Source organism: Hordeum vulgare, chromosome 7H (genome assembly GCF_904849725.1).
Source record: "Hordeum vulgare subsp. vulgare chromosome 7H, MorexV3_pseudomolecules_assembly, whole genome shotgun sequence".
NCBI classification, from domain to species: domain Eukaryota; kingdom Viridiplantae; phylum Streptophyta; class Magnoliopsida; order Poales; family Poaceae; genus Hordeum; species Hordeum vulgare.
This window is the reverse complement of record NC_058524.1, coordinates 193,275,483-193,302,396: the sequence shown is the minus strand read 5'-3', so window position 1 is coordinate 193,302,396 and position 26,914 is coordinate 193,275,483.

The following is a 26,914-nucleotide window of genomic DNA, read 5'->3' as shown; positions in this document are numbered from 1 at the left end:
AGGCACGCAGTGGATATAATTATGTTCTTACTTCACTGACTATTTGAGTAGATATAGGAGTATTTACTTGATGAGTTACAAGTCTTAAATATTGAAACGTTCAAAGCTATTCCAAAGTGAAGATCGTCATGACAAGAGGATAAACTGTCTACGATATGATCATAGAGATGAATATCTGAGTTACGAGTTTTTGGTACACAGTTAAGACAATGTGGAAATTGTTTCGCAATTCATGCCACCTGGAACACCATAGTGTGATGGTGTATTCAGACGTCATAGCCACGCCCTATTAGATATGGTGCATACTATGAAGTCTCTTATCGAATTACCACTATCGTTTATGGGTTATGCATTAGAGACAACCGCATTCACTTTAAATAGGGCATTGCGTATTTCCGTTGAGATGACACAGTATAGACTATGGTTTAGACAAACCTAAGTTGTCATTTCTTAAAAGTTTGGGGCTGTGATGCTTATGTGAGAAGTTTCAGTTTGATAAGCTCGAACCCAAAAGCGGATAAATGCATCTTCATAGGATATCCAAAACAGTTGGATACATCTCCTATGTCAGATCCGAAAGCAAAGTGTTTGTTTCTAGAAACGGGTCCTTTCTCGAGGAAAGGTTTCTCTCGAAAGAATTGAGTGGGAGGGTGGTGGAACTTGATGAGGTTAGTGAACCGTCACTTCAACCAGTGTGTAGCAGGGCGCAGGAAGATGTTCATGTGGCGTCTACACCAATTGAAGTGAAGATGATGATGGTGATCATTAGAGCTTCGGATCAAGTTACTGCAAACCTCATAGGTCGACAAAGGTCGCGTACTACTACAAAGTGGTACGGTAACCCTATCTTGGAGGTCATGTTGTTGAACAACAATGAACCTACGAGTTATGGAGAAGCAATGGTGGGCCCGGATTCCGACAAATGGGTGGAGGCCGTGAAATCCGAGAGAGGATCCATGTATAAAACAAAGTGTAGACTTTGGAAGAACTACTTGATGGTAGTAAGACTATTAAGTAAAGATGGATATTTAAAAGGAAGATAGACGATGATGGTGATAAGTCACTATTAAGAAAAGCTTGACTTGTCGCAAAGATGTTTTAGACAAGATCAAAGAGTTGACTATGATGTGACTTTCTCACTCGTAGCGATGCTAAAAGTCTCTTGGAATTATGTTAGTAGTTGCTGCATTATTTGTGAAATATTGCACATAGGAAGTCAAAACATTGTTTCCTCGACAGTTTCCTTGAGGAAAGACTGTATGTGATACAATGAGAAGGTTTTGTCGATCCTAAGGATGCTAACAAGTATGCAAGCTCCAGCGATAGTTTTATGGTCTGGTGCAAGCATCTCGGAGTTGGAATATACACTTTGGTGAGATGATCAAAGATTTTTGGTTTGTACAAGGTTTATGGGAAAACTTGTATTTCCAAAGATGTGAGTGGGAGCACTATAGTGTTTCTGATAAAGTATATGTGGTTGACATATTGTTGATTGGAAGTAATGTAGAATTTCTGTAAAGCATAAAGGTTGTTTGAAAGGGGGTTTTCAAAGGAAGACCTGGATAGAGCTACTTGAACATTGAGCATCAAGATCTATGGAGATAGATCAAAATGCCAAGCAGAACTTTCAAATGAAATGCATGCCTTGATAAGTTTTGAAGGAGTTTAAAATAGATCAGCAAAGAAGGAGTTCTTGGCTGTGTTGTAAGGTGTGAATATGAGTAAGACTCAAAAGCCCGACCACGGTAGAAGAAAGAGAAAGGACGAAGGTCGTCCCCTATGCCTTAGCCGTAGACTCTATAGTATGCCATGTTGTGTACCGCACTTGATGTGTGCCTTGCCACAAGTCTGTTAAGAGGTACAGAGAGTGATCCAGGATTGAATCACTGAACAGCGGTCAAAGTTATCCTTAGTAACTAATGGACTAAGGAATTTTTCTCGATTATGGAGGTGGTTAAAGAGTTCGTCGTAAAGGGTTACGTCGATGCAAGCTTTGATACTAATCCGAATAACTATGAGTAGTAAAACATATTTGTATAGTAGAGTAGATATTTGGAGTATTTCCGAATAGCACGTAGTAGCAGCATCTATAAGATGACATAAAGATTTGTAAAGAACGCACGGATCTGAAAGATTTAGAACCGTTGACTAAAATCTCTCTCACGAGCAAGACGTGATCAGACCCTAGAACTATATGGGTGTTGGATTCGTTAAATCACATGGTGATGTAAACTAGATTATTGACTCTAGTGCAAGTGGGAGAATGTTGTAAATATGCCCTAGAGGCAATAATAAATTAGTTATTATTATATTTATTTATTCGTGATAATTTTTTATTATCCATGCTATAATTGTATTGATTGGAAACACAAATACATGTGTGGATATGATACGTCTCCGTCGTATCTACTTTTCCGAACTCTTTTGCCCTTGCTTTGGATTCTTATTTGCATGATTTGAATGGAACTAACCCAGACTGACGCTGCTTCCAGCAGAATTGCCTTGGTGTTGTTTTTGTGCAGAAATAAAAGTTCTCGGAATGTCCTGAAAATTTACGGAGAATTTTTCTGGAATAAAAGAAAAATACCTGCGCAAAGATACACCGGAGCAGGCATGCCAGTGAGCCACAAGCCCACAGGCCGCAGCCACCCCCCTGGCCGTGCCGTGAGGGCTTGTGGGGCCCACGTGGCACCACCGCCTCCAAACTCAGCTCTATATCTTCCGTCTCGCCCGGGGAAAAATCAGAGAGAAGGATTCATCGCGTTTTACGATACGGAGGCGCCGCCACCTCCTGTTCTTCATCTTGAGGGCAGATTTGGAGTCTGTTTCGGGCTCGGGAGAGGGGAAATCGTCGCCATCGTCATCTTCAACCTTCCTCCATCGACAATTCCATGATGCTCTTCATCGTTCCTGAGTAATCTCATCGTAGGCTTGCTGGACGGTGATGAGTTGGATGAGATCTATCATCTAATCGAGTTAGTTTTGATGGGGATTGATCCCTAGTATCCACTATGTTCTAGATTGATGTTGCTACTACTTGGCTATGCTTAATGCTTGTCACTAGGGCCCGAGTGCTATGATTTCAGATCTGAACCTATTATGTTGTCGCCAATATATGTGTGTTTTAGATCCTATCTTGCAAGTTGTAGTCACCTACTATGTGTTATGACCCGGCAACCCCGGAGTGACAATAGCCGGAACCACTCCCGGAGATGACCATAGTATGAGGAGTTCATGTATTCACCAAGTGTTAATGCGTTGGTCCGGTTCTTTATTAAAAGGAGAACCTTAATATCCCGTAGTTTCCATTAGGACCCCGCTGCCATGGGAGGGATGGACAATAGATGTCATGCAAGTTCTTTTCCCTAAGCACGTATGACTACATACGGAATACATGCCTACATTAGATTGACGAACGGGAGCTAGTTACATATCTCTCCGTGTTATAGCTGTTACATGATGAATCACATCCGTCATACTCATCCATCACCGATCAACTGCCTACGAGTCTTTTACTACTGGTCCTTGCTACGTTACTTTGTCTAGGCTTGTCCCTTGCTACAAAAGGGATTAGGCCACTTTGCTGCTACTGTTGTCGCTACTGCTGTTACTCTGTTGTTCCTTGCCACTGCTTTCACTACTGCTGTTACTTGCTCATTTGCTGTTACTTGTTGCAAGACCCTTTTCCGACACCGTTATCGGGGAAGAATAGTTCCCCGTCCACGTGCAACTTACTGGCACCATTGATACAACAGTTAGGAATAGTCTGTCGTCAACAGATCTATTTCTGACACCGTTGCTATCATACTACTTTGCTACTGATACTTTGCTTGCAGACACTAATCTTTTAGGTGTGTTTGAATCTGACAAACTCAGCTGCCAATACTTGAGAATATACTTTCGCTTCCCCTTGAGGCGAATCAACAAATTTGGGTTGAATATTCTACCCTCGAAAACTGTTGCGATCCCCTACACTTGTGGGTTATCAAGACCTTTTTCTGGCGCCGTTGCCGGGGAAGCACAGCTATATTCTCTGAGTCACTTGGTATTGACGTCTGTTGGTCACTATGAGGAATCCGATAGATCCAAGAACTAAAGTCTTGCCTTCCACTACGAGGACAGGTAAGGAACTGCCATCTAGCTCTGCACTTGATTCACCTTCAGTTATGAGTAAGTTTGCAACATCACCTCCTGCTAGAAATCTTGATATGTCGCTTGTGCTTGATGATGCTACTTCTGCTGCCCTTGATGCTTATGATGATGCTATGCTTGATACTATGCCTGATGATGCTATGCTTGATACTATGCCTGATGATGCTATGCTTGATACTATGCCTGATGATGCCATGCTTGATACTGCTTTGCCACTTGGTGCATTCCTTGATGCACATATTGCTAGAGTTGCTGCTAGATGTGATGATACTTCTGAAACTGCTGATACTATTGAAGTAGAACCTGCTACTAAGCCTGTTATGCCTGATACGTGCTATGTTATGGAGGGAGAGATAGCTGAGGACTTTCTTGCATGTAAGGATAGCTATGATGTTGAGAAATTACTGCGCAAGTGGAAAGAAAAATCTCTGAACGCTAGGATGAAATACGACCTGAAGTTTGCCACTTCGCCTAGCTTTTTGACCGATAAGGATTATGAATTCTCTGTCGACTCTGAGTTAATCACTCTGGTCGAATCTGATCCTTTTCACGGTTATGAGTCTAAAACGGTTGTAGCCCATCTTACCAAACTGCACGATATAGCCACCCTATTCACTAGTGAGGAAAAGATCCGCCACTACTACATGCTCAAGCTATTTCCTTTCTCGCTAAAGAATGATGCTAAGACCTGGTTCACTTCTCTTGCTCCTGGTTGTGTGCGTAGCCCCCAGGATATGGTCTATTACTTCTCTGAAAAATATTTCCCTACCCATAAGAAGCAAGCTGCCATGCAGGAAATATACAACTTTGCTCAAGCTGAAGAAGAGAGTCTCCCACAAGCTTGGGGGAGGCTTATCCAGCTACTGAATTCTTTGCCAGATCACCCTCTTGAGAAGAATGAAATACTTGATATCTTCTATAATGGACTTACCGATGCTTCCCAAGACCACCTAGATAGTTGTGTCGGTAGTGTTTTTAGGGAACGAACCGTAGAACAAGCTGAGATTCTATTGAATAACATCTTGTGCAATGAGAATGCTTGGACTATTCCCGAACCACCTCCTAAGCCAAATCCAAAGAAAAGAGGTATTCTATTCCTCAGTCCTGAAGATATGCAAGAAGCCAAGAAATCTATGCGAGAGAAAGGCATTAAAGCTGAAGATGTCAAAAATCTACCACCTATCGAAGAGATCCATGGTCTCGATAACCCGATATAGGTAGTTGAAGTAAATTCTCTACGTAGGTTTGATGAGAGTGATATTCCTTTTGATAAACCTGCTAGCCTATGCCTGGATGAATTTGATAACTTTGTTGCCAAAACAACAGAGTTTCAATGATCATGTTAGCAGACAATTGGAAAAGAATGCTCGTATGCTTAGTCATTTAAGTGCTTCTGTGGACACAAACGTCAATGATCTTAAATTTATGAGTAAACATGCTTCTATGGTTACTACTCAGGTAGAACAAGTACTTAAAGCTCAAAATGACTTGCCCAATGAGTTGAATGAAAATTCTGTCAGAGTCGTCACTAGAGGCAGTAGAATGACACAGGAACCTTTGTATCCTAAGGGTCATCCGAAGAGAATTGAACAAGATTCTCAAGGAGTTAGCAATGATGCACCTAGTCATCCTAGAAAGAAGAAGTAGAAAGATGATAGGAACCTGCACGCTAGCAACCCTGTTGCTGCTTCACCAGAGAGTCCAAACGATGCCTCTATTTCTGATGCTGAAACACAATCTGGTGATGAACATGAACCTAATGATAATATCAATAGTGATATTCATGTTGATGCTCAATCTAGCAATGATAAGGATGTGGAGATTGAACCTAGTGTTGATCTTGATAACCCACAGCCTAAGACTAAGAGATACGATAAGAATGACTTCACTGCTAGGAAGCACGGTAAAGAAAGGGAACCATGGGTTCAGAAACCTATGCCCTTTCCTCCCAAACCATCCAAGAAAAAGGATGATGAGGATTTTGAGCGATTAGTTGAAATGATCACACCTGTCTTTCTGCAAATGCGTTTGACGGATATGCTCAAAATGTCTCCGTATGCTAAGTACATGAAAGATATTGTGACTAATAAGAGGAGGATACCTGATCTTGAGATCTCCGCCATGCTCGCTAATTACACTTTCAAGGGTGGAACTCCTAAGAAACTAGGTGATCCTTGTGTGCCCACTATACCTTGCTCCATTAAAGGCAACTACCTTAGAACTGTGTTATGTGATCTTGGAGCCAGTGTTAGTGTTATGCCTCTCTCTCTTTATCGTAGACTTGAACGGGATAAGTTGACACCCACTGAAATCTCTCTGCAAATGGCCGACAAATCAATTGCTTTCCCTATGAGCATTTGCGAGGATGTGCCTGTTGTGGTTGCTAACGTCACTATCTTAACAGACTTTGGTATCTTGGATATTCCTGAGGACGATGCCATGGCTGTCATCCTCGGAAGACCCTTTTTAAACACCGCAGGGGCTGTTATAGGTTGCAATAAAGGCAATGCCACTTTCCATGTCCACGGTAATGAGCATACGGTGCACTTTCCGAAGAAACAATATCGAGTGCATTGCATCAATGCTATTGAAAAAACTCCATCGATTCTTATTGGGAGCTTTGAATGCCCTATTCCTCGTGTCAAGATTAAGTATGATTTGCTTGTTGGGGAGATACACATCCCCATTGAGGTGACCTAGTGACTATTCAAAAATTCTCCGTCTTCTTTTGCGATTCGAGAAGTTTTGTCAAGGGGATTTGATCAACCCCATTGACGGATTTCTTTCGATGACCATGAGATGGATGAATCGAGGAGTCACAAACCTCTGTTCCAAGCTTTCACTTTAGGTTGCTTAGAAGAAAAATGATAGATTTAGTTTAGTTTTCCCTGTTTTCTGTTTTAGTGTTTGGTAGAAAAGTACCCCGAAAATAAAAGTTCTCCGAACGTCCTGAAAATCAAGTATGATTTTTTCTGGACTTTTTGAAAAATACTGAGACAAAGAGCTTGTCTGGGGGTTGTACCAGTGGGCCACAAGCCCTTGGGGCGCGGGCACCCCCCTGGCCGCGCCACACAGGCTTGTGGGGCCCACAGGCACCCCCTCCACTCATTCTTGCTCTCATCTGGTTGTCCTACCTCCAGAAAAAATCGTCTCGCAGCTCAAACCCGTGTTCTTGCTCCTCTTGCTGGGATTTTCGATCTCTTTGCTCAAATCACCATTCTCCGAACTGTTTTGGGGAAATTACTCCTTGGTAAGTGACTCCTCCATTGGTCCAATTAGTTTTTGCTCTAGTGTATTATACTCCGCGTATTTTTGCTGCCTTGGTGACCATGTTCTTGAGCTTTGCATGCTAATTTTAGCTAGTCCCAAGTAGTTTTGATGCGTAATATGGCCGCTAGGCATTTGTGGGAGTAGTTGCTACGAGTTTTGTTGAGCCTTATTCACTTTTCCTTAGAGTCGCTAAAAATTTCAGAAATTTGCAGAGATAGAAAAAGGGAAAAGATGAGGAGGTTCTTAAGAGGCTCTTCCAGCCGCGACCCCAAGGATGATGGGAGTGAGAAGAAGCCCAAGTATCTAGTCCCTCGAGTCGCAGAAATTCGAGCGTGTCAGTGGCCAAGCGACGTGTTCTTACGCGCCGCTGGAATTTGTGAGGACTTTTATCACTTGGTGGAGAACGCAGGCCTTACCTCCTTCGTTGAAGATAAGTGTCTGCAATACCTCCTCCTCACTAATATGTTTGTACAAAGCTTCTTCTCTTCGAGGAAGAATCCTCCTATGGTTGAGTTTAAACTTTATGATATCCCCCAGCGCATGTCACTCCAGGATTTTTGCAATGTTTGCAAATTACCTTACGTTGGGGATATTCATGAACCTCGTCCACGGGACTTGGAAGCTTTCATCGGTACTATTGCTGTAGGAGAGGAGAGAGGAGTGTCTTGCGCTAGAGCTGCTAGCATTCATTTTCCCGTTTTTCGATACTTCTCACTATTTGTGGGAAAATGTTTGATTGGCCGTGGGAAAGCTGGGTTACTTAGTTCCCCAGATCTTGCGGTCTTGCGCGAAGCCCTTTATAACGATAAAACTTATAGCTTGGGCGCTATAGTAGCTCAACGGCTGAACCTGAACCGTTCTAAAGGTGTTGTCTATGGAGGTATCTACGCTACTTGACTAGCACCCTCTGGCAATAGCTAGACGAATGATGTTCTCGATTGCTCAACAATTAGAAATTGTCTTGCAATAACCCACCAGCGTGTGGGATCGAGGCAGTTTTCGAGGGTAGAGTATTCAACCCAAATTTGTTGATTCGCCAATAGGAGGTGAGAGGATACTCTCGAGTATTAGCAGCTGAATGTGTCAGATTCAACCACACCTAAAAGATTAGTATCTTCAAGCAAAGTATCAACAGCAAAGTAGCAGCAGTAGTGACAGAAGTAGCAAGTAGCAACAGTAGCAAGTAACAGCAGAGCAAGCAAGTAACAGCAGTAGCAACAGTGGTAACAGCAGCAGAGCAAGACAAGTAACAGCAGCAACAACAGTGGTAACAGCAGCAGAGCAAGACAAGTAACAACAGCAGCAACAGTGGTAACAGCAGCAGAGCAAAACAAGTAACAGCAGCAGTGGGACAAACTCGTAGGCAATGGGTCGGTGATTTGTTTGGATGATATTCATCATGCAACAGTTATAGCACGGAGAGATATGTGGCTAGGTCCCGTTCGTCAATGTGATGTAGGCATGCATTCCGTGTGTCGTCATACGTGCTTAGGGAAAAGAACTTGCATGACATCTATTGTCCAACCCTCCCATGGCAGCGGGGTCCAAAAGGAAACTACGGGATATTAAGGTTCTCCTTTTAATAAAGAACCGGACCAATGCATTAGCACTTGGTGAACACATGAACTCCTCAAACTATGGTCATCACTGGGACTGGTTCCGGTTATTGTCGCTCCGGGGTTGCCGGATCATAACACATAGTAGGTAACTACAACTTGCAAGATCGGATCTAAAACACACATATATTGGTGACAACATAATAATTTCAGATCTGAAATCATGGCACTCAGGCCCTAGTGACAAGCATTAAGCATGGCAAAGTAGCAGCAACATCAATCTCAGAACATAGTGGATACTAGGGATCAATCTCCGTCAAAACTAACTCGATTACATGATAGATCTCATCCTACTCATCACCGCCCAGCGAGCCTACGAATAGATTACTCACGAACGACGAAGAGCTTCATGGAATTGGAGAGGGAAGAAGGTTGATGATGACGATGGCGACGATTTCCCTTCTCCGGAGCCCAAAACGGACTCCAGATCTGCCCTCGAGATGAAGAACAGGATGTGGCGGCGCATCCATATCGCAAACGCGATGAAAACTTCTCTCTTGATTTTTTCTGGGACGAAAGTGAATTCATAGAGCTGAGATTGGGGGCGGCAGAGCCACGTGGGCCCCACAAGCTTGCTAGCCGCCACCAAGGAGTGGCGGCTACAGGGCTTGTGGCCCACTGGCCCATCCCCTCCAGTGGATCTTTGCGCAGGTATTTTTCATATTTTCCAGAAATATTCTCCGTAATTTTTCAGGACGTTCTGAGAACTTTCATTTCTGCACAAAAACAACACCAAGGCAATTCTGCTGAAAACAGCGTCAGTCCATGTTAGTTCCATTCAAATCATGCAAATTAGAGTCCAAAACAAGGGCAAAAGAGTTTGGAAAAGTAGATACGATGGAGACGTATCAACTCCCCCAAGCTTAAAACCTTGCTTGTCCTCAAGCAACTCAGTTGACAAACTGAGAGAGAAAGAAAAACTTTGACAAACTCGGTTTGATCTTGTTGTTGCAACTATGTCTAACTCATAACCAGAATTTCAGCAAGATCACAAGTTAACCACATAAGCAAGTGACACAAAGGTCTCACAGTAAACTAATATCAATGGCATAATCAGCTAACGAGCAAATAATAATGAGTTTCAAATACCAATACTTCAATCAAAACAAGCATGAAGCAATATGAATAGGTGGTATCTCGCTAGCTCTTTTTGAGGCCGCAAAACATAAATGCAGAGCACTTTCAAAGATCAAGGGATGACTAAACATTGTAATTCATAGCAAGGAAGATGCAGTCATAGTCATACTCAATATCAATCAAAAGCAAAGCATAAAAATGACAGAGGTGCTCTCTAATTGGTGGTTATAAAAGAGGAGGATGACTCAACAGGAAAATAATAAACAGGCCCTTCGTAGAAGGAAGCATTGATTTGCAGAGGTGCCAGAGCTCAAGCTTTGAAAACAGAGATAATAATTTTGGGTGGCATGCTTTCATTGTCAACGCAATGACCAAGAGTTCTCAATATCTTCCATGCTAATCATGCTATAGGCGGTTCACAAACAGAAAAGTAAAGTTTTAACTCCCCCACCACCAATCAATCACACTCCACGGCTAGCCGAATCCTCGGGTACCGTCCATACTAACATCAATCCGGGGGGAGTCTTGTTTTACAGTTATGTTTTCAATTTAAGCGTGGAACTGGGCATTCCAATTACCGCCCCTTTCTCGTGAATGACAGTGAATAAATACATGTCGAGGATAACACTCCTAGCATGGAAGATACCAGTAGCCCCCTGTCACCACATGAGCGGTTCGGGCATGCAAAACAGATTATTTCTTGAAGGTTTAGAGAGTGGCACGTGCAAATTTACTTGGAATGGCAGGTAGATACCGCGAATAGGTAGGTATGGTGGACTCTCATGGAAAAACTTTTGGGTTTATGGAAGTGGATGCACAAGCAGTATTCCGCTTAGTACAAGTGAAGGCTAGCAAAAGACTGGGAAGCGACCAACTAGAGAGCGACAACAGTCATCAAGATGCAATGAGTTTGACTAACATTGAATGCAAGCATGAACAAGATATAAATCACCATGAACACGAACATCATAGAGGCTATGATGATTTTGTTTCAACTACATGCATGAACATGCGCCAAGTCAAGCCACTTGAATTATTCAAAGGAGAATACCATCCTATCATACTACATCATAGTCATCTCAAAATCTATGTTGGCATTTAAGACAAACCATTACAAGCTCGTACCTAAATAAGCATGGCATCAGAAACTATGATCTCTAAGTTGTCATTGCAAACATGGTTCTCTCACAACAAAGCTGAATCTGGCACGACAAGCTAGTCATATTTACAAAAACAAAATAGATACAGTTCATACGAGCTTTTCAGTCTCAGTCACTTCATCATATATCATCATTATTGCCTTTCACTTGCACGATCGAACGATGTGAACAATAATAAGCGTGCTCGTGCAATGGACTAAGCTGAAATCTGTAGGCAAACACAAAGGAGAAGACAAAGTAATATGGCTCTTTGAAAGCTAAACAGGTATGCATGCAAGAACCACTAAACATTGTAACCAATATCTTCTACCTTGACCCAAAGAAAAAGAAAACTATTTACACGGGAAAGCTACCAACAAGCAAAAGAAGAAAGAAAAATCCTTTTGGGTTTTCTCAAAAGGACACAAAACAAGAAAATAAAAATAAACTAGCATGGATAATAAAGTGGCAAAGTGTAAACACCGACTAACAAAGCGAAAGCATAAGCATGAATGTAAGGTTGGTGAGAACACGTACTCCCCCAAGCTTAGGCTTTTTGCCTAGCTTGGTCTACTCCCAAGGATGGTCCTGGCGAAACCCAAAATCATAATGGGTGTTATACGGGAGTGCTGCAGCCACTGCCTGAATAGCTGCCTCACAAAGTCGAGCAGCCGTCGCCTCCCTCTCATACTCCTCTGCCTCTCCTATGGTTATGTAGTATCTTCGTTTTACCTGAAAGTCAAAGAAAGCAGGAGCAGGAAGGGTAATATGGAAAACACGCTGCCGGTTAAGTATCAAGCGGTATAGGAGGGATCCATGATCTCTCTCAAGGAACTGGTAGCGTGTTAGAGCGACACGATCAAGGTAGGCTATATGGAGAGGAGGGTCTTCTGAACGGATGGATACTCCAAGAAAATTTGCTAAGCGTGTAGCATAAACTCCACCAAATAAATCCCCCTCAATGGCATTATTATTCAGACTCCTTGCTATTATAGCTCCCATATTGAAGCTCTTGTCACCTGTTACTACGCTCTTAAGGATACTAAGAACGGAAGCATATAGGTGACAATGTGCACCCTTGCCGTTAATGCACCTACCTATGAAGAGGGCAAAGTAGTGCAAGGCAGGGAAATGAATGCTACCTATGGTAGCTTGCGTGATATCTCTAGTCTCTCCAACAGTTATACTGGAGACAAAGTCTCTGACCGAAGACTTAGAAGGATCATTAATACTACCCCCAACGGGTATCTTGCAAATCCTATTGAAATGCTCCAAATCCATGGCGTAGGATTTATCATACAGATCAAACAGTATGGATGAGTCACGGCCAACTGAAAATTTAAATCTACGCACGAAACAGGCAGTGAGCATAGCATACTGTTCACATTTATCTGAGAGGAATTCTTCTAACCCGGCATTGCGGACAAGTGTATCAAACTTATCCTTGAAACCTGCTTTGATCATGAACTCATCGGAAGGCCATTCACATGGTTGTACCGGTGCATCCCTTAGTTGAAAAGGTTTGGGCTCCCGAAAAGAAAGACGGCGACCCTTCTTACTTGAGGAACCACCATGAAACTTCCTCCTGAACATAATTTCCTTTTGCTGAAATTTTTGTAAGTTCAAGAGAAAAGTGAATGAAGACAAACCACACCTTGTAGCAACTACTCCTACTAGTGCCTAGAGACCGTATCACGCGCTAAAACTACTTGGGACCATCTAAATCAACATTTCTAGCTCAAGAACAGGGTCACCAAGGTAGCAAGAATACGCAAAGGATAAAGCACTAGAGCAAAAACTAATTGGACCAATGGAGGAGTCACTTATCAAGGAGTAATTTCCACAAAACGATTCGGAGAATGGTGCTTTGAGCAAGGAGATCGAAAATCACAGCCAAATGAGCAAGAACACGGGTTTGAGCTGCGAAACAATTTTTCCTGGAGGTGGAAGAAGAGGATGGGAGCTGGAATGAGTGGAGGGAGTCCCTGTGGGCCCCACAAGCTTGCTAGCCGCCACCAGGAGGCGGCGGCTGCAGGGCTTGTGGCCCACTGGTCAGGCCCCCAGGCCATCTCTCAGGCCCAGTATTTTTCAAATATTCCATAAAAAATCATACTAAATTTTCAGGACCATCAGAGAACTTTTATTTTCAGGGTATTTTTCTCCGGGACACTAAAACAGAAAACAGGAAAAACTAAACTAGTTCTATCATTTTTCTTCTAAGAAACAGAAAATGAAAGCTCAAAATTGAGGTATGTGACTCTTTAATTCATCCATTTCATGGTCATCGAAAGAAATCCGTCAATGGGGTTGATCAAGTCCTCATGACAAAACCTTCTCGGATCGCAAGAGAGAACGGAGAATTTTCGAATAGCCACTAAGTCACCTTAATGGGGATATGTATCTCCCCAACAAGCAAATCATACTTCATCTTGACACGAGGAATAGGGCATTCAAAGCTCCCAATAAGAATCGATGATGTCTTTTCGATAGCATTGATGCAATGTACTTGATATCGTTTCTTCGGAAAGTGCACTGTGTGCTCATTACCGTTGACATGGAAAGTGACATTGCCTTCGTAGCAATCTATAACTGCCCCTGCCGTGTTTAAAAAGGGTCTTCCGAGGATGACAACCATGGAATCGTCCTCGGGAATATCCAAGATAACAAAGTTTGTTAAGATAGTGGTGTTAGCAACCACAATAGTGTCGGGACCCCGATCCTGAGTCATAAGAACCCAGCCTGTAACACATCACATCACTTTGCGGCCTCACGCACGGTAAACTCCATGGCTGCCACCTTACCTTGGTCGGGACCGTTTGTGTCTTTTGGCTCACGTATATGAATATATTGCTAGCGTTCAAACGACAAAGAACCCGGGTCGACATGACTAGTTATAAACCCAAGCGGTACATCCGTACAGGGACAGGCATACATAACCCAGCAAGGCAGGTGTCGATCAACAGCGTGTGTAGACGAGTCGTAGCAAGCTACAAGGACTCCATTACATCGCATGACATTTCCCCGAGGGGACAGACACAGCAGCAAAGAAGGATAAACGCCGGTCAATCAATGTGTCTAGAGCAATAGCAAGCTACCAAGGCTCGATAGAAGCACAAAGATGCATTTCCCTGTAAAGAGTTCTACTAAAGGCACACAACTAGGTGTCGAATCCCACACATATAATGCATTTCATAACATACACACAATATGCACGATATGTGTAGATACAACATGGCATCACAACATAACTCTATGACTCAAGCTTTTATTAAGGACTCATAAGAATCAACATAGTGTGATACTACAAACAGGGTCTCGTGACCCGACACTCAAGTCATACAAACAACAAGCGGAAGCAAATCATGTCTGGGTACAGACATCTACTAAAAGTGGCTGGAAGAGCCTGAAAAGCTACTACGACCCTACCAAAGGAGCCAGACCTCTGTCTGGGATTCCCAAGCTATTCCGGTCAACATCGAACACATCGCGTAGAAACCTTTAATGAGACTAAATCTTCTATGCAAGAACATAAATAAAGCAACCGTGAGTACAAAGGTACTCAGCAAGTCTTACATCAGGACTATCTACATATGCATCATGTCTCAATGAAAGGATTGTGGGGTTTGATTGCAGCAAGCCAGTTTGACTCTTAGCTAACCTGTACTACGACTACAAGTTCTTTCTTTGAGGTGGGATAGCGCACACAAGTCCACATATTCACCAATGCAATACACCACTATGGATCCACTCTCGTCTCCGTACGAGAAAGCCTTCCATAGCACTCACACTTATCTTGCATGTTTTAGAGTATCCATTTAAGTTGTCTATGTACCACGTAATGCTTCCAAGTAGTCCATATCCGAGGATGCGGCTATTCGAACAGATTGAATCACCCTGCAAGGGTGTACTTCTTCACACATGCTCTCACCACTTAGCACCATATGCACGTCATGCATCTCGGCAACCTTCAAGCGGAAGCACTGGCGTGGGTGTCGGCCACGACCGTTAACCACACAAGACCCTAGTCCAGGTTTATCGCCTATTTGAGACTGAACCCGCAAGGAAGTCCGGCTGAGGTTTCCTCTATGGCCCCAAACGATGTGCGCAGGGTTCCCAAGCCCACCATCCGGGTGCCACTTGGTACACTGTGCCACTGTGTATCTACCGCAGCGAATCCTACCCCGTCGGGCAGAGCTAAACACGGTCGCCAACACTTTTCCTACAAACACCAGAAACTAATTGCAACTCCTCGACAGGGATCTAGGCAATTAATAAGCCGAGCGAGGTCATATTTCAGGGCCCAATGCATGGTAGTATCTTGTCTTGGATAACATACACAGAACTCAGTTCTTAAGGATGGTCCCAATGAGACAACCCACCATGTACTCCTACATGGCCTCTCATCGCTACCTTTACCAAATCGGATTCACACTTTTACTCTCACACTGTAGGACATGAACACAACCATTCTGATACAGCATTCAGATGGATCAGACCCGACACGACTCTAAGCATAGCAGGCATTGTAAACAAGCATGGATGAGTAAGCACAACAAGGCTCAAGCAGTTGCTACTCATGCTAAGTGGTTTCAACTATTTACTGTGACAAAATCAGGTCATGCAACAAGAAAGAACAACAATTACTTCACGGAAATGCAACACAATGATGCAAGCTCAAGACATGAAATGAAAGGTGGCAGGGCTAATGTGGCTATCATTTCTTAAGTTGAAGTTGGTTTGAATTAGGATTCAAACATCACTTCAAGCCGGGTATTTTTCCAAGAACCCTTATAATTGATTCGACCTGATGCTCATAACAAATTGTTCCAACATGCATGGAGTTAGTATTTTGAGGTACTAATTTTGCTAGCTCAATCTTTGAACATAGTAATTGAAGTGGAATTCAAATAGGAATCAAATTCCAACTCCAAACTATTTATTAAATTTTCCCTATTCATCATTTTGCCTATTTGGTGTTGTTAACTTTCTCAAACTAGCATGAAAATGCCATAATCATATTCTTTGGATTTTTCTGATCCTTTTTCATATATAAATTATTTTCATCCGAGTTATATTTTAATTTCTATGATTTTTACAAGTTTTAGCAATTCCGTGGATTTATCTTATAATTGAAAATCAATTACTGCGTCAGCACTGCATCAGCATTGTGTCAGCAGTCAACTGGCCTGGTCAGAGTCAAACCTGACGTGTGGGGGCCACACGTCAGTGAGCCAGGGCTAATCCCGAGTTGACCCGCACTAAGTAGGGGGGGTTAATTAGTCAGTAGGTTAGTGCTAATCATCAGGCCACGTCACCACGCCGGAGCTTCGTCAGCGGCAACCAAACCGACGGCGGCTACGTGCTAGAATCGCATGAACGGCGACGGTTTGACGCACAGAGAGCACCTGGAGATAGCCCATGCTGGGCCGCATCCATTCCGGCAGGCTTGGAGCGCGGGGATCGCCGGAGACGGCGGCAACAGCGTCGGAGGCGGCGGTCGGTGCTCGGGCAGGACGGGGTCATCTCTAGGGGGCACGGGGAAAGGAACTGAGGGTTGGGGCAGCAACTACAGGCCCCCCGAACACGACAGCGTGCTCGGCCGGGCGAGGAAGAGGCCCTGGCCGCGGCGGCCATTGCCGGCGGCAGGGAGCTCGGGCTCCGTGACGGGAGGCGGCTAGAGGAGGGGAAACTCGAGGAAAAGAGAGGGAATGGGAAGAGGGGCTCACGGTGGTGCTTCAAGCGCCGACGGCAGGGTCGGAGGTGCACCGAAGGCGAAGAATCGGTGACGGCTTGGATCCCTGAGAGAGAGAGGACAAAGGGGAAAAGAGAGGGAGAGAGGAGGAAGAAGATGAGGCAGAGGGGTCGGGGGCGGCTCAGCGGCGCGGAGATAAGGGAGAGGAGGGCTTGACGTGCTGGCGCGAGGAGGCAGGAAGAGCTCCACGCGAAGCAGGAGGTGGCGAGGGGGCGCCGTGCCTTCCTTCTCCTTTGCCTTCTGGCACGAGGAGGAAGACGACAGGGGAGACCCCGTGGTGGGCTGGGCCAGCAGGTGAGCGACAGGTAAATTCCCTCTCTCTCTTTTCCTATTTTTGTTTTATTTCTTTCTGGCATTTAGATTAAGGATTTTAATAAAACATTTAATCATTTTATAAAACCCTAAAATAGTATTATGTGACAGTAATAAAAATAATCAATTCCACAAAATAGTTTCAACATTTTTGAAACTTTTATTTTAAAAGAAAACAAAATAACTCCATTCCAAAGAGTTATTTAATCCAATCAAAAATCCTTTTCATAAGTTCCTGTGACTTAGAAATTTGGTTTGACAAATTTATTCCCTGTCACTATTTTCCCAAATATTTGGAACATTTTTCTTGGTCCCTTTTAAGGTATTAATTTTTATTGCCTTGTTGTCAATTTTTTATATCATTGGGGTTTTGATCACTTCCTAATTGTAGATCATCCCCATTGTATTAAGTTGATTTGAACGCATGCATGAATGCTCACTTATGCAACTAACTATAGGTATAATCTAGGGCTGTGACAACTCACCCCCACTAAACAAGAATCTCGTCCCGAGATTCAAGCGTAGTCGGGAAGAGGAAGAGGGGCACTAGAATATCAGAATCTTCACGATCCAATTGCCCTTCTTGAAGGTGTTGATTCATTGCATCAGGTTGATCTTGACATCTTTGTCTTTGAGATCTTCATCTAGCTCGACGACAAAAGAACAGGAAGGCTCTACAAGATTCGATCTCCTCGAAGATCTAGCAACTCAAGATCAACTCATAGAATGAGACATAGGAACGTCCCTTGAGCTGAGACACAACACCAAAACACGGATGAGAAAATGAGACATATGACAGAGGTTCAATTGGTAGGCAACAAATCCAGGCTTAAAACAGATGGTGGCGAGGTTTCAAAGTAGCGAGGATTAAGTTGCCCTTCATACCACAACGGGGCACCTTAGAAGATGACTCATAGAGGTATTCCTTTAAGTGGCAAGAAGAATTACTTTTGATCCAAATATCATTGAAACTCTTCATACCAAAGTAAGGCAATTCACAAATGATTGTTTGAAGGAATTTGAAGGAATGGCATACTCAGGTTGGAAAGAAACTAGGGTTATAGAACAACTCGGCGAACGGAAGGCACATTCCAAGTATTACCGAGGATATAACCTAGTGTCTGAGCGTGCTCCCAAGAACTTGAGCATTTCCATATTCATCAAAGTTTACCAACATCCGTGCCAAGGATCCTGGTGACACAACATACTACCATGATGAACAGTGATGGAGGATGCAGATGCAAAGGAAGACAACATTTCCTCAGATTTCACCTTAGCTGTGCCAAGGGAACGAAATCTGGTTGATCGACCGAGAGACATTTAGCACTCCGCTTCTAATTTTCTCCTTGATGTACTAGCACAACCCAATTATAGGTCATGCGTTATATCTAGCACATCAAATATAGGTCGGACTTCGGGCTCAAAGGGGATCCATGAGGAACAACTTATAAAATAGGTCATTCAAAAACCACACGGAAGATGGCTAATATTGCTGATGCAAGATATTATAATATCAAGTCTTCCGGCTAGGTGTGTTAACCATTTCACCACTTTATCGGGTTACATAGAGACCAATATTATAATTCTTGGGAAAGTTCCAACCATTATAACTGCATGAGATTCAGCTCCGGTTGGTGACACGATGCTTCAGACTCAGCATGTCCGAAAATATGGTTTGCAACACAAATCAACGGGATAACGTTGCAAGATTCTCAGGAAATGAACTACGAAAGAAAACTCCAAAACATGAGCTGGATTGCAAGACACATGTGAACGCGCTTCCCAAGACAATGATGACCACATAAAAAGTCTTACAACAAAACACTACCGAGTTCTGGATGGGAACCATTATTGCGGATAACGAAGCCATGTGCAAGTCCGTCTGGTACCTTCGGGAATGGCACTTACCTTCTTTTCCTTGAACAAATCAATGAGTGGCTTGGTGTGCTAGGAGATACATATGGAATCGAGGTAGCTAATCTCTCATACCATAGAATACTTCGCACGTGCATGACTGACTTGAGATGATTCCGAAGATAACAAGTTAACTTTTCTCGGATTCACGGCGACAACTTGCATCAGATGCACATGAATTAGAGGAATTCACTTCTTACACCTAACATATACCTCGTGCACGAGACACGAAGACAATGTCTACAAAGTTTCCAGCACTAGCTTGATGTCCAACATAGATCATGGAACAAATGAGAATGTTGCCGATGGGCTCAACAACAATTCATCAAGATACCCATATAAATGGATTTCCACAACTATGTGAGCAAGATAATAGCATTGGTCAGATCAAAGAATATAATGGTGTATGCTCAGATAGATCCATGAGTAAGACACCGTTACTAAAATCTTTGGTTCTGAGTTTGATTTGACAATAGCCCATACTCAAATCAAAATTGAACAAGATAATATATGCAACAATTGATCACACGAATCAACCGATAGCAATATCATCTTTCTTCAAGACTCTCACAACAGGAAAGATATCCCTTTAAAATGAACTAAGTTTAGGCGAAGCTTTTATCTCCCAACTCTCCAAGTTGTTGTTTAGCTTAACCAACTAGCTCGGGGTATCCAACACGGATTCTTGGAGAAGATGGCTTATAAAGAAACCAACTTGATCACGAGCTCTATCATAATAGTCAGGAAACAACCTGGTAATACTTCCGAGAAGATATTTGGAAAATCACGAACCACCAATATATTATTAAGCTCGGGAACAATCTCACTTTTCAGGGCAAGATGATGTGATCAATAGAATGAGGGATTGACAAAATCCTAACTCATTGATCGAAAAGTGCACCATGAAACATGGACTAGCTAGCACGGTCAATCCTAGGATGACGATTCAATCATCATCACCATAAGAGTAAATTTATTGTCCATTAACTACCAAGAAATAACATTGCTAGGAGTATTCATTTCACACATCATGGTTCACTTGTCGATATTCCGGTTACAACCAACACGAAAACCGAGGAATGAACAATGATAGTGAAAAGTATCACTACATCAAGAGCTCATAAGAGATGGTGCAATTCTCATAATATTCTTGACAAAAGAAGATAATGCTCCAAGATAGAACAGAACAAAAGATGGGTTAGCATTTCGATCTGCGGAATACAACTACTTTGTCCCAATCCAAGAAATGGATGTGATACTAGAGTTTGCTTCTCCCGGTCATTCGAGAATAGAACAACTTGACAGACCACGGGAATAAAAGACATTGATAACAAGAATGCACAACTACTCTTGACTAACCTCTCAATGATGAAGGTCAAAATACAACTAGATATGGGCCAACTCAAGAGCACATGATTTCTTGAGTTATGGATGCATGGATTAGAATGTCGAACAAGTTCAACATAATTCTTCCAGATAACCCATGCAGAAGAGCGGAGTAGGCAGAATCGCAATATGGAGTAGAGAACTCATCACGAGCACTCTTGTTATGATCTTTAATTCACGGAGAACTTTTGCCAAAGATGATTTATGGTGTTGGAAGAATGATATACCATGAACCTTGGGAACTACAACAAGGTTACTAATCATTCTAAAGGAACTAGCAGCACTATCAACAAAGATGAGCAGAATGATCCTTGGATTCAAAGACCCAGAAATAGAATACCTAAAAACTAAATAACATCACGAGATGTTTTTCTAAAAAGATGGCCAGAATTATCGCACTCGAAGGCATAGCACACATCTAGACTATTGGGTAGTTTTCGGAGTAACATGTTTTCCTAATACTTCAACAAAACGTCGAGGTAATAGAGTACCTCAACACAATTATTAGTGTGCTTTGTCCGGCCGAAAGTCATCGGGAAAAGAGGAAGGAATTTGCAATTGCATCAGACTATTTGGGAACTTTGGAAAACTCGGACAGCATAACGGCTGTACGGGCATGAAATATGAGGCAACCTGCAAGAAAACTAACAACATAACAATTGAATTCTTATGGAGACACTGATCTAGGAAGACAACAACTTTTCTATAAGTCTCCAGCATAGAAACTCATCATCCTAATGAATAGATGAGAAAGCCTAATTCTTAAATCCCATAGAATTAAGAAGAGGGTGACTCAGAATAAGAATGACACAAGGAAAGGAGTAAACGAGCCTTACGTTCCCTTCCACAAACAATTCCCTTATATAACTAAAGAGTTGCTAGACTCAACATCGACCAGTTTGGCTTGGTTATCCTACAGGCAGTCAAGCTCTGATACCAAAGCTGTCGGGACCCCGATCCTGAGTCATAAGAACCCAGCCTATAACACATCACATCACTTTGCGGCCTCACGCACGGTAAACTCCACGGCTGCCACCTTACCTTGGCCGGGACCGTTTGCGTCTTTTGGCTCACGTATATGAATATGTTGCTAGCGTTCAAACGACAAAGAACCCGGGTCGACATGACTAGTTATAAACCCAAGCGGTACATCCGTACAGGGACAGGCATACATAACCCAGCAAGGCAGGTGTCGATCAACAGCGTGTGTAGACGAGTCGTAGCAAGCTACAAGGACTCCATTACACCGCGTGACATTTCCCCAAGGGGACAGACACAGCAGCAAAGAAGGATACACGCCGGTCAATCAATGTGTCTAGAGCAGTAGCAAGCTACCAAGGCTCGATAGAAGCACAAAGAGGCATTTCCCTGTAAAGAATACTACTAAAGGCACACAACTAGGTGTCGAATCCCACACATATAATGCATTTCATAACATACACACAATATGCACGATATGTGTAGATACAACATGGCATCACAACATAACTCTATGACTCAAGCTTTTATTAAGGACTCATAAGAATCAACATAGTGTGATATTACAAACAGGGGTCTCGTGACCCGACACTTAAGTCATACAAACAACAAGCGGAAGCAAATCATGTCTGGGTACACACATCTACTAAAAGTGGTTGGAAGAGCCTGAAAAGCTACTATGACCCTACCAAAGGAGCCAGACCTCTGTCTGGGATTCCCAAGCTATTCCGGTCAACATCGAACACATTGCGTAGAAACCTTTAATGAGACTAAATCTTCTCTGCAAAAACATAAATAAAGCAACCGTGAGTACAAAGGTACTCAACAAGTCTTACACCAGGACTATCTACATATGCATCATGTCTCAATGAAAGGATTGTGGGGTTTGATTGCAGCAAGCCAGTTTGACTCTTGGCTAACCTGTACTACGACTACAAGTTCTTTCTTTGAGGTGGGATAGCGCACAGGAGTCCACATATTCACCAATGCAATACACCACTATGGATCCACTCTCGTATCCCTACGAGAAAGCCTTCCATAGCACTCACACTTATCTTGCATGTTTTAGAGTATCCATTTAAGTTGTCTATGTACCACGTAATGCTTCCAAGTAGTCCATATCCGAGGATGCGGCTATTCAAACAGATTGAATCACCCTGCAGGGGTAAACTTCTTCACACATGCTCTCACCACTTAGCACCATATGCACGTCATGCATCTCGGCAACCTTCAAGCGGAAGCACTGGCGTGGGTGTCGGCCACGACCGTTAACCACACAAGACCCTAGTCCAGGTTTATCGCCTATTTGAGACTGAACCCGCAAGGAAATCTGGTCGAGGTTTCCTGTACGGCCCCAAACGATGTGCGCAGGGTTCCCAAGCCCACCATCCGGGTGCCACTTGGTACACCGTGCCATTGTGTATCTACGGCAGAGAAGCCTACCCCGTCGGGCAAAGCTAAACACGGTCACCAACACTTTTACTACAAACACCAGAAACTAATTGCAACTCCTGGACAGGGATCTAGGCAATTAATAAGCCGAGCGGGGTCATATTTCAGGGCCCAATGCATGGTAGTATCTTGTCTTGGATAACATACACAGAACTTAGTTCTTAAGGACGATCCCAATGAGACAACCCACCATGTGCTCCTACATGGTCTCTCATCGCTACCTTTACCAAATCGGATTCACACTTTTACTCTCACACTGTAGGACATGAACACAACCATTCCGATACATCATTCAGATGGATCAGACCGACATGACTCTAAGCATAGCAGGCATTGTAAACAAGCATGGATGAGTAAGCACAACAAGGCTCAAGCAGTTGCTACTCATGCTAAGTGGTCTCAACTATTTACTGTGACAAAATCAGGTCATGCAGAGGAATGGGTTTAACTACCGATAACATGTACAGTTGAATCGTGTTTGTCCTGATGCAGTAAAAGAGAGCAGGAGCGAGAGAGTTGGTTTATATCAATATGCTCAAGGGGGTTTGCTTGCCTGACACGTCTGAAGATAATAATGAGTCTTCATCAATGTCAACGATCACATCGTCGGAAACATCGTTTACCGAGAGGGAACAACACCGGCAAACAAGACAGAACAACAATTACTTCACAGAAATGCAACACTATGATGCAAGCTCAAGACATGAAATGAAAGGTGACAGGGCTAATGTGACTATGATTTCTTAAGTTGAAGTTGGTTTGAATTAGGATTCAAACATCACTTCAAGCCGGGTATTTTTCCAAGTACCCTTATAATTGATTCGACCTGATGCTCATAACAAATTGTTCCAACATGCATGGAGTTAGTATTTTGAGGTACAGGTTTTGCTAGCTCAATCTTTGAACATAGTAATTGAAGTGGAATTCAAATAGGAATCAAATTCCAACTCCAAACTATTTATTAAATTTACCCTATTCATCATTTTGCCTATTTGGTGTTGTTAACTTTCTCAAACCAGCATGAAATGCCATAATCAGATTCTTTGGATTTTTCTGATCCTTTTTCATATATAAATTATTTTCATCCGAGTTATATTTTAATTTCTATGATTTTTACAAGTTTTAGCAATTTCCTGGATTTATCTTATAATTGAAAATCAATTACTACGTCAGCACTGCATCAGCATTGCGTCAGCAGTCAACTGGCCTCGTCAGAGTCAAACCTGACGTGTGGGTGCCACACGTCAGTGAGCTAGGGCTAATCCCGAGTTGACCCGCACTAAGTGGGGTTTGACCCACGCGTGGGGCCCTCTGTTAGTGTGTAGTGGGGGTTAATTAGTCAGTAGGTTAGTGCTAATCATCAGGCCACGTCAGCACGCCGGAGCTTCGTCGGCACCAAGCAAACCGATGGCGGCTACATGCCGGAATCGCATGAACGGCGACGGTCTGACGCAGAGAGAGCACGTGGAGATAGCCCATGTTGGGCCGCATCCATTCCGGCAGGTTTGGAGCGCAGGGATCGCCGGAGACGGCGGCAGCAGCGTCGGAGGCGGCGGTCGATGCTTGGGCAGGACGGGTTCATCGCTAGCGGGCACGGGGAAAGGAACTGAGGGTTGGGGCAGCAACTACAGCCCCCCCCCCCGAACACACCAGCGTGCTCGATCGGGCGAGGAAGAGGCCCTGGCCGCGGCTACCATTGCCGGCAGCAGGGAGCTCGGGCTCCGTGACGGGAGGCGGCTAGAGGAGGGGAAACTCGAGGAAAAGAGAGGGAATGGGAAGAGGGGCTCAAGGCGGTGCTTCAAGCGTCGACGGCAGGGTCAGAGGTGCACCGAAGGCGACGAATCGGTGACGGCTTGGATCCCTGAGAGAGAGAGGGCAAAGGGGAAAAGAGAGGGAGAGAGGAGGAAGAAGATGAGGCAGAGGGGTCGGGGGCGGCTCAGCGATGCGGAGATAAGGGAGAGGGGGGCTTGACGTGCTGGCGCGAGGAGGCAGGGGAGAACTCCACGCGAAGCAGGAGGTGGCGAGGGGGCGCCGTGCCTTCCTTCTCGTGTGCCTTCTGGCACGAGGAGGAAGACGACAGGGGAGACCCCCCTGGTGGGCAGGGCCAGCAGGTGAGCGACGGGTAAATTCCCTATCTCTCTTTTCCTATTTTTGTTTTATTTCTTTCTGGCATTTAGATTTAGGATTTTAATAAAACATTTAATCATTTTATAAAACCCTAAAATAGTATTATGTGACAGTAATAAAAATAATCAATGCAAAATAGTTTCAACGTTTTTGAAACTTTTATTTTAAAAGAAAACAAAATAACTGCATTCCAAACAGTTATTTAATCCAATCAAAAATCCTTTTCATAAGTTCCTGTGACTTAGAAATTTGGTTTGACAAATTTATTCCCTGGCACTATTTTCCCAAATATTTGGAACATTTTTCTTGGTCCCTTTTAAGGTATTAATTTTTATTGCCTTGTTGTCAATTTTTCAAATCATTGGGGTTTTGATCACTTCCTAATTGTAGATCATCCCCATTGTATTAAGTTGATTTGAATGCATGCATGAATGCTCACTGATGCAACTAACTACAAGCTATAATCTAGGGTTGTGACAAATAGGCACATCCTCGCAAATGTCGATAGGGAAAGCAGTTGATTTGTCGGCCATTTGCAGAGAAATTTCAGTGGGTGTCAACTTATCCAATTCAAGTCTATGATAAAGAGAGAGCGCCATAACACTAACACCGTCTCCAAGGTCACATAAGGCAGTTCTTACGTAGTTTCCTTTAATGGAACAAGGTATAGTGGGCACTCCAGGATCACCAAGCTTCTTAGGAGTTCCACCTTTGAAAGTGTAATTGGCAAGCATGGTGGAGATCTCAAGATCGGGTATCTTCCGTTTATTAGTTATGATATCTTTCATGTACTTGGCATACGGAGACATTTTGAGCATATCAGTTAACCGCATCTGCAGAAAGATCGATCTTATCATCTCAACGAAGCGCTCAAAATCCTCATCATCCTTTTTCTTGGATGGCTTAGGAGGAAAGGGCATAGATCTCTGAACCCATGGCTCCCTTTCTTTACCATGCTTCCTAGCAGTGAAGTCATTCTTATCGTATCTCTTAGGTTGTGGGTTATCAAGATTAACCGTAGGTTCAATCTCCACAGCCTCATCATTGCTAGGTTGAGCATTATTATGAACATCACTGTCCATATTGTCACCAGGTTCATGTTCATCACGAGATTGTGTTTCTGCATCAGACGCAGAAATATCATTAGGTTCTTCAGGTGTGACAGTATTTGGTGAACTGGCATGTAGGTTTCTATCATCCTTCTTCTTCTCCTTAGGATGACTGGGTGTATCAGCATTAATTCCTTGAGAATCTTGATCAATTCTCTTAGGATGGCCTTCAGGATACAAAGGTTCGTGAGTCATTTTACCTCCTCTGGTAATGACTCTGACAGAGTTGTCATTTGATTCATTGAGCAGGTCATTCAGAGCTTTAAGTACTTGTTCTACCTGAGTAGTAATCATAGAAGCATGTTTACTCGGAATCTTCAGATCATTGACATTTCTGTCTACACAAGCACTTAAATGGCTAAGCATACGAGTACTTTGTTCCAAATGTCTGCTAACATAATCATTGAAACTCTGTTGTTTGGCAACAAAGTTCTCAAATTCATCAAAGCATAATCTAGCAGGTTTATCAAAAGGAATATCACTCTCATCAAACCTAAGCATAGAATTTACTTCAACTACCTGTATCGGGTTATCGAGACCATGGATCTCTTCGATAGGGGGTAGATTTATGACATCTTCAGATCTAATGCCTTTCTCTTGCATAGATTTCTTGGCTTCTTGCATATCTTC